This window comes from Elephantulus edwardii, unplaced genomic scaffold (genome assembly GCF_000299155.1).
Source record: "Elephantulus edwardii isolate Elephantulus edwardi_28Jun2011 unplaced genomic scaffold, EleEdw1.0 scaffold00023, whole genome shotgun sequence".
In the NCBI taxonomy this organism is placed as follows: Eukaryota; Metazoa; Chordata; class Mammalia; order Macroscelidea; family Macroscelididae; genus Elephantulus; species Elephantulus edwardii.
The window spans coordinates 21,280,389-21,290,198 of NW_006399773.1; the positions used below are offsets into that span (position 1 = coordinate 21,280,389).

At 36.1% G+C, this 9,810-nt stretch overlaps 1 protein-coding gene across 1 annotated transcript in view; it reads right to left on the minus strand.

Annotated features, from left to right (window-relative positions):
• The window catches only part of TDRD3 (tudor domain containing 3), a 134,938-nt gene extending 125,961 nt beyond the window's left edge, over nucleotides 1–8,977 (minus strand). The window contains exons 1-2 of the mRNA XM_006882731.1: nucleotides 8,900–8,977; nucleotides 2,525–2,590 (exon numbers count right to left, since the gene is read on the minus strand). The gene's annotated coding sequence lies outside the window, so the exon portion shown is untranslated. The remainder of the gene's footprint in view (nucleotides 1–2,524; nucleotides 2,591–8,899) is intronic.
• Between the last annotated feature and the right edge of the window lie 833 nt (nucleotides 8,978–9,810).

Consider the following 9,810-nt stretch of genomic DNA (forward strand, 5'->3'; position numbering starts at 1 on the left):
CAGGGAATTGAATTCCCTTGTAATTTTAGGACTCTAGTTAAACTATCTTTTCCCTATTGGAGCTAATTTCTATTTTGTTCTATTAATACACTCTTCTGAGCCAGAAAAGTGACTAGCAACTCTGTAAAAACCAAGTCACTTTCTTGAGTTTCTTAATAAAGAACAAGTCTGATCTGTTTTTCACAAGGAATTGGCTTCTGCTCAGCTTCCCTTTCGTCCACAGCGCCCCAATCTAATCCACTCTGCAACCCTCATTCCGTACTGTTACGATAAACATAATGCCCTAAAATATAATACTTTTAAAACTATTCTCTCCCCCATAGACTTCAATGCCGTAAACATATTCATCCAGTTTTTCTCAGTCTTACCCCCACCCTGATGTCAGCCTCATTCTACAACAGTGGCACCATATAGCATTTGTCCCTTTGTGACTGAGATACCTCACTCAGCATAATGTCCTCCAGGGTCACCCATTTTGAATAATATTGCATGAGTTCCTTGTTTTTCAATGCAGCATAATATTCCATTGTGCGAATATACCACAGCTTCTCTACCCATTCGTTTGTTGATCGGCATTTAGGTTGTTTCCAACTCCTTGCTATTGTAAACAAAGCCGCAATAAACATGGGTATGCATATATCTACTTGGATGCCATTTATGGTCTCTTTAGGATATATTCCCAGTAGTGGAATTGCTGGGTCAAATGGTATGTCTATTTGCAACTTTTTGAGAAAGTGCCACATCGCTTTCCACACTGGTTGCACCATTTTACACTCCCACCAACAGTGACACTGCCGTGGTGGTCAAGACAGCATGGTACTGGTACAATGACAGACACATAGATCAAGGGAATAGAATTGAGAACCCGGAAATCAGCCCATCTATTTATGGTCAACTGATTTTTGACAAGGAGATGAAATCAGTTAGGTGGGGAAATGACAGCCTTTTTAACAAATGGTGTTGGCAAAATTGGAAATCTATCTGCAGAAGAATTAAACAAGATCACCACAGCCCCTCTGCGGCAAGCCACCAAGTGGCTATGTTTTCTCCAGATGACCTTTATCCCACACTTTTCCTTAGGAGTGTCTTTAACCAGAATAGGCCCAGGCTCTGGGCTCTTAGAAGTACTAAAATGAAGGGATAAACTTGGAATGCTATTTTCCCTCTGATCTTGGAAAGTGAATTCCTCCCTCACAGGAGAAGACTCTGAGGTCTGGAGATCCAGTGGAAGGAACATGTAAGCTGGGTTTTGAAGTGTGTGTATTGACAGGTCCCCAGAGCTTCACGGACTAAGCACTGGATCCAAGAGTCTTCGAGAAATGTCATTTTCTGACTAATTAGGATAATTCCTGACTAGTGGGAATGCCAACGTTGCTGAACTAGAAGTTTGTGGACTCTTACAAGTTAGATGTGGAAACATGGAGGTGGTATATTTCCAACTTAAATGTCTTGCTTGGTCTCAATGATGACATTTCTGGTAAGCAGGGAAACCGTTTTCAATCAAATTGAGGCAGAACCCAAGATGTGATGGTACTGTGGTCAAAGGGCTTGCTGGGCACCTGCCTGGTGTGACTGGGAGGCTGTGGAAATCCAAAGCAGTGTTTGGGGCCCTCCAGCGGCTGTTGGTGAAACAGCAGCGGGGTTTTCATAGAACACAGCAGTTGTTCTCTGGGAGGCATCAAAAGGTGAATGAAGAGTAATTAGTAACCACATGACACTGGTTGCAATCAGGTGGAGGGACTGGCTCCAATTCCAACTCATGCCCGCTGGGCCAGGACGCAGGCTGTGTACCCTCTGAGCATCCGGCAAGATTCAAGCCCGAATTCAGCCAAAAAGAAATTTTCAAACACAAAATATATTCTGAAAATATATCTTCAGATTATATCTAATATTGTTCCTCAGCTTAATAGCTCAAAAAGTGACTAACAGCACATATAAAAATCTTTGCTGATTTAATTTATATATATTTTCAAATGAGAATAAAATATAAATGAATAATAGGAAGTAAAATACTGCTAATAAACACATTAACCTTTTATTTTAAAAACAGATGACTGAAAAAATTTGGACACACATACATGTAATGCAAGCAAAAAATAGTAACAAGTAAATCCACTGTTTTGCCAAGTCTCCCTTAAACATCTTTCAAAATCTTGTATTTTCATATTAATAAATTCATCAAAACATACATGAAAACAAGTTACAAACACTGGAAGATGTAGAAAGGTTCATTTCTGAGGTTCCAACAATATCTGCTAAGTCGCAAATGAAAAAGTGTTTAATAATTCTTGAAACACAATTCTGGGCTGTTGTTTGCTTAAATGTTGAAGTGATCAAAAGTCAAAATCAACAAATTTCCATGGGTACAACAATGCACCATAATAATGATTCTGTGACCTGTCTATCTCCAAAGTATTTCTTTGTAATTATAAACTTTCTAAATATAAAAAAACCTATCATTTCATAAATAAAGGTTTATAACTTAAGCAGTTTGCTACCTAAGAAAGTTAAGGATTTTCTTTACCTTTTCAATCTTTCCACCATTGATGTCACTGGGTAGGAATTTCTTGCCAATTGTTCTCAGATCTGTCTAAAATAAATAAATAATTATTAAAATACAATCACAGTAAAAATAAATTTTAATTACTTAAGGATTTATATATAAGTATTAAATAAATTATATGATGATTCACATATGTATCATTGGCCCTCAGGTTCTACATTCAAAGATTTAACCAACAACAGATGAAGAATATTCAAAGGAAGAAAAAAAAAAACCAACACAAACCTCAAGTAGGTGCTCAAAGCAACCCCTCACAGGCTGAGAGCATAAAGTGCTATCTATTCTATAGCATTTGCACTGTAGTAGGTAGTGTAAGTAATATAGAGATGATCTGAAGTATACAGGAGGATGTGTGTAGATTATGTACAATATTACACCACTAATAAAAAGAATTGGAGAGGGGGAGGGAGAGGGGTGGAAACAAATTTGAGCAACCAAGGACTTTGATCTCTAAGTTGGGTCCCTAAAAACAATCCCCATGGGCACTGAGAGACAACTGTAATCAATCTTACAAATAATATATTCAATACATAAAGGTGCTTAAATTGTAAGACTAAGTTGAATAGTAATATAAAAAGTTTCAATCCTGGTTACATTGGTTACAATGTTACCTGGTTACATGAAAAATTTTATTTCATATAAATTAAATTCAATTAATTTAAATTATAAACCTTAAATTAAATCTAACCTAATATTTGCAAGTACTTGCTATGTGTCAGAGAGCTGGACAATGACTAGGAATGACACAAGAACTGATGCCTTTGAGCTGGCTGTAGTGTTGGAGAAGAGTATTGAATATACCATTGACTGCTAGAACAAACAGGTTTGTCCTAGGGAAGGTTAAACCAGACTGCTCCTTGGAGCCAAGGATTCTGAAGCTTCATTTGACATACTCTGGACATGTTGCAAGGAGGGATCCATCCTTAGAGATGGACATCATCCTTGGGAAGGTGGAGGGACAACACAGGAGAGGAAGACCTACGATAAAATGGACTGATTCAGTGACGGGTAATGGGATAGGTGTGTTAGGCAGTGAGGCTGTTCAGGATAGAGTAGGGCTTAGGGCTGTTGTACAAAGGGTCACTATGAATTGCAGGTAAGTCGGTGGCACAACAAGAGTAATACTGGCCAGAGTCCAAAATTATATTCTTTAACTGCTTTTGAACATATAAACAATTGTTTACAATTGGAATCTACATAAATCTGGCATGGAGATGCATGAAAATATATTATTCTCTAGGCTGTGATATCCATAACCTAACACATGCATAATGAATACATAAATGCAAGCTCTGGTGGCCTAGTGGCAAGAAGCTGCACTGCAATCATGAGGGCACAGGGTCCAAGGCCTCCAGCTGCTCCGTGGGAGGAAGAGGGACAATTTCCTCCCATGTGATTAACGGCCTCTGAAAACCTGCTGGAGGGGCAGCTACGGGTTGGTTCCAACTCTACAATACACAACAACAATGTATAAATACTCCAGGGGCTAATACCACTGGAAAGCAAAAAAGTTACAGGAAAACTTCACTACAGTAAATATCTGTATTTACTCTAAATCTCCTTAAACCAATTTCACAAACAGAAGGTACTGAACAAATGACTACATGAAAATAATCTGATTAATATATTCTGCATAATATATTGCTATTGTATAAATAAAACTTCTAGAAGTAAATATTATTCAGCAATACATTAAAAGGAAAATATCTCATGAACAAAGTTAAAGTTATAAACAAGGTTATAACATTTCTGACATCAAAATAAAACTTCAACTACCTAATCTGCAAAAGAAAAAGAACTCTTACAGACTATATAATCTTTAGGAAGTGACACTCTAAAGAAATCTACTGAAAAGCAAGCAGTTTAAATCCGCCAGCTGTTTATGGGAGAAAGAAAGCAAATCTCCTTCTATGGGATTTTCAGCCTCTGAAACAACTTGGCAGCAAGGAGTGAGTATCAATTCTTTTTTTTTTTTTGTTCCTTAAATGGCTTTTTTTAAATTAATTTAGTTTGTTTATTTTTCATTTCAATGAACATCTACAGAGATTTTGGAATTCCATTCATTCATTGTTACACCCTTCTCCCCACACAAACCCCTCCCCCCCACCCCCCACCCCCTTGCTTTGTTCCTCTCCTTGAAAAGCAAAAGAAAAACTCCCTCATTGGTACACAATCCCCCCCCCCCCCAAGCTAATGAGTCAGAACCAACTCAAAGCTGATCCTCCAGTGGGTTTTCAGGAGCTGTAAGTCATGCAGGAGAAAACCGCCCCACAGAGCAGCTGTTACACGTAAACAGTCAAGTGTGCCACTGGTGGGTTAGAAGCACAACTCCCTGCAGACTACGCCACCAGAGCTCCTTCATGGCCCAATTAGGGCAAAAGAAAAGAATTATGTAGCTTTAATAACATAACTTATAAGGGAGAGATTTAGTTTAGATCTAAGGTGAAAACATGAAATTATTAAAATGTATGTAACATAAAATGGAAACAAAAAAAAATGGTCATCTTTAAATACCTACATATCCTATTTTAAATAACCTATGTGGTCAATCTAAAACACAGTAGAACAACTATATAAATCTTACCAATCCTTTCCAGTCTTTTAAATGATAAATTGTGCCACAGTTTCTATGCTTTTTACTTGGAAATTCTGAGCCACTCAAGAGTAAAAAAAACAACAAAAAAAAGAACCTTCTTCTTGTATGAGCCTTTCCTATGCTATGGTTGTTCTGAGTATTAAATACTAAATACTAATCCATGTGAAGCACAATGACTGGCATAGAGTTATTAATATTCAGTGAACGCTGGATATCATCATCACTTAATTTCTATAAAACTTCAATAATGTGCATTGCATTATCACTTAAACAGGCATAACAACTATTAAGTCAATAACACAACTGACAGTTCATAAAATCACAGGTATAAGTCACTGAAAGGCTAACACACTCGGGTTTTACAAGTAAACATGGAGTTTAATTAAAACTAAAAGGTTTTTGTAAAGTAGACATAATGTAAAGTAGAAATCAACTTGAGATGGAAATCTTAAAGTTTGTTTCATTTCCCACCTGTAAATAATCAACCACATGAACTTAGATACTCGTAACTTGATTATTCTTCTTACAAAACATAGAAAAATTATTCCCAACTGTGAAGTGTGGCACCCTCTTACAGTAAATAAAAATACTTTGAACCCAACACCTTGGTTCTAGTCGAGAGTCTGACTGCAGAGGTGACCAACAAGTGGAGCTGAGAAACCAAAAATGACTTCTGGAGGCTGCGCTGTTGAGCCAGCACATCAGGTGGTGGCTGTCTGGTGACTGAGTTGAGGACTCCTCATGGTGACCTATGAACAACAGCTCAGAACCCTGCCTGTTCTGTGCCATCTCCATCATCTGTGACCCCAATGCTGCCAACACTGTGCCAATCCGTCTGGTGGAGGTTCTTCCTCTCTTTCACTGATCCTCTACCTTTCCAAGTACGATGTCCTTTCCAAGGAAAATGAGAACCACAGGATAATGTAGGGTTCATGTCGGCTGTTCACAGGGTCACTATACGCAATGGTACCTAACAACAACAGTGGCCTCGTCTGTCTGTGGAGATTTGCATTGCTAACTCAAAGACCATGACACTCTGATAGTTCAAATGCACCAGCAGATGCGATGAACAAAGAGAGAAATCTATCATTGGATTTGATGAAGAAAATTGCCTCCCATGCAATTTACAGTTTGAAGACTCATTGGAGGATCAGCTTTGAGTTGGTTCTAACTTCATGGAAGTAAGTTTGATAAAGTCATTGTTTTGACAAAAACTGTTCTGTAATTTAAGACTGAATTAATTTCTTTTCTGAATAAATTAAGTATATATATCCCACAACTACATGCTTGATTGCAATTTCCATTTCTTAATATATTTATTCTCCCCTACTTTACAGAACACAAAATGAAGATTTCTCCTTTTCACACATGTAATAAAACCCTACGCAGAAAGAGCATAGCAGGCTGGGCTATATTATCTTCAGAAGAGCCTGCTTACAATGCTGGCCTGAAGCGGACATCTGGGAACTTGGTACTTCAACCATTCCCTACCTGAAAGTACGGTTCACATATAAACTGTTTGCATGAACAATGTGTTTTATGATGAACACCTGCTTTTCGGTAGAGTCTAGAACTCTTTTTTTGCGATAGAAAGAGGGTACTTTCATAAACAGTACAATAAAAGCCCCGGGCAGTGAGTTTCTAATGGGGTTCCCTGGGAAGAAATACTGTACACACGCCAGAGCATTTTTCATTGCTGGAAGAAAATGCAAATTCAGTGTGTCTCTTCACAGGAGGAATAGTATATAAGAAAGCTTGTATATGGATTTCTCCACACTTCTGTGTCTTTTTTTATTCCTGTATGCTGTACTGTCCTCCAGAATTCTTGGCAGCATGTTGTTGAAATATGTCAATTGGCATGCCATGAATTTCTGGGGCCTTGTTTTTTGCCAATTCCGTCAGAGCAGCTTGAACTTCCTCCTTCATCACCATTGCCACTTGATCATATGTGGTTTCACGAAATTCTTCTATGTCTGCCAATTCTTCTTATGATAGTTATTTCATGTACTCCTTCCATCTTCTTTTGATATTTCCTAGATCATTCAATATTCAGCCCACAGTATCCTTAAGTATTGCAAGTTGAGGCTTGAATTTATTTTTTAGCTCCTTCAGCTTAAGAAATGTAAAGTGAGTTTGTCCTTCATTTTTTTACTTCAGCTCTTTGCATATTTCATTATAATACTTTGTTTTGTCTTCTTGAGATGCCCTTTGAAATCTTCTGTTCAGCTCCTTAATTTCTTCCCTTTGCTTTGGCTTCTTGGTGCTCTAGTGCAATATTCAGAGTCTCTTCTGACATCTGTCTTGGTCTTTATTTCCTCCTATGTCTTTGAGGAGATACAATGGTACGTGACAACAACAAGATGTTATATTGTGTATGATTTCTCCGTAATAAACCTTAACCCTGAGTCTATAATGAGTCCTATGAATTCTTCTGGAAGATCATCAAACATATGAGTGGTCATTACTCATATATTCATTATATGAAGGCGTAGTGATAAGAAGCAACACTGTCAACCCAGTTCCTATCCACCAGCTGCTCCATGGAAGAAAGATGAGCAATCTCCTCCTGTACAACTTACAGCCTCAAACAGCCCAGTGGAGAATGAGCTAGGAGATCATTCTAAACTCAATGGTACACAACAAGATATAGATTTACATTTATTACATATTACGTGTATTTTATCTAATATATATTAGATGTATTTATTATATCTTCCTAGCAGAATAAAAAGGAAACTGTACCATTAAGATGTCCAGTTTTTTAGGATAATTAATGATAATATTACAATACAGATGAGAAGAGCAGCCTCTTCCCTTCAAGCACTATAGCCTCAGAAACTGAGTGTAGGTCATCACGAGTCAGAATCAACTCAGCAGCAGTGAGGGTGTTTGTTTTAGTTTGGTTTTTTAGCAGTGAGGTTTTCTGGCATCAGTGTTTATCACTTTTGCTTTACATTATACCTAAATTGCATGGGTATGATGGAAAAGTTAGGATTTTAGTCTCTTAAGAATTTCATTCATCATGTCTTAAAATACACAAATTTGACTGTTAACTGTTATCAAGAGGTAAAATGGAATATTCCCATAGGAGTAATCATGAGAAAAGAAATATTAGTGTGCTTTACATCTATGGATCAAACTTTAAGAAAATAATCAAAAGCCAATGCCAATTAAGGTAAAAGATCATGAAAAACTAGTCACAAAAATAGAATATTTCACAAATATTAATAAAAATAGAAATGCTAATTAATGAAGTAAAGGGAGATTTCATTTCTGTATTTTGCATTTCTACATTTTCCCAAGTTTTCTACAAATACATATGTATTACTTTGAACATTAGGAAAAGGTATTTTGAAATAATAGATTCAATTGTCAAAATGCTAGAACACAATTAAGTTTCCATGTAAATGGCAATTTTAAAAACTGAAAACAGTTTTCACTGCTACTATAAAGTTTTATTATTAAAATCTACAACTGATTTTCTAATTGTTTTTTAAAAAGCAGTATTAACTGCATATTTCTTTTTCATCAGCTTATATATAGTAAATGTTAAATATAATTTTTAATAGTCAGCTGCTCTAAAATAACCAAATTGAACAAAGATTACTGCAATTTCAAATAGATAATAAAAATTCAAGGTATTCTCTACATTATTTATAGAGTTTATTCTGTGAGAATACATTACTTAATGAATATAGCTTCCACATTAAAATTGTTTACAAATTAATAAAATAACTTACATTGAGAGCAATGGGGATGATGTCATTTATGTTGACTTTGTCAAGGGAACTTGTACAAGCTTCAATGCCTTCATCTGACAGATACCTGTTAAAATAAAGTGAATTAGTATTTTCTATAAGGAAATCTAATAAAAATTTTATCTTAAACCAAATTCAATCCAATTCTCTATTATAAGTGCTTCTCCAGATATTTTTTTCAATAGGAAAAAAGTCTTGGATATTTCCTGTTTACTTGATATCTGTGATAAAGCATAATAAAAAAAGTCCCTTTTTCCTCTTTAGTAACCTTAAAAGAACATTCTATAAAAAATACTATCCATATAATTTCTGGAAAATGCTATTTAAAGATTTATATCTTGTTAAAGAAAGCATGAGATATACTTCCCTATTATACAAACGTATCTGAACTAATATTTGATAATACAATGAAGTCCGAAAAGAAATAGAGATGTGGGATAAAAAATAGAACTAAAAAGCATATTTTCATATTTAGCTCAGGAGATATTTCTTTAAGCTACTTTCTCATATTGATTTCTAAAGTCCCTTTTCTTCACTATAAACCCACTGCCAGAGTCAATTCTAACTCACAGTGACATGCTACGGGATATTTAAAGCTATAACTTTCTAAGAATGTTCATCTTTCTCCACCGGAGCAGCTCATGGATTTGAACCACTCATCTTTCAGTTGGCAATGCAATTCATAATGTTCTCAAGAATCCTTTAATAAATAGTATTAGCTCTAAGCAGCACAAAGTAAGGCAATTTTTTTACCACACACTTTTATATTTCCTAGTTTTGGTGTTTTGAAGTTTTTTTGTTGTTATATGCCATCAAGTCACCTACGACTCATAGTGACCCTATGTACAATAATAGCTCTAAAGTCCTGAGCCAGTCTCACTGACCCCGAAACA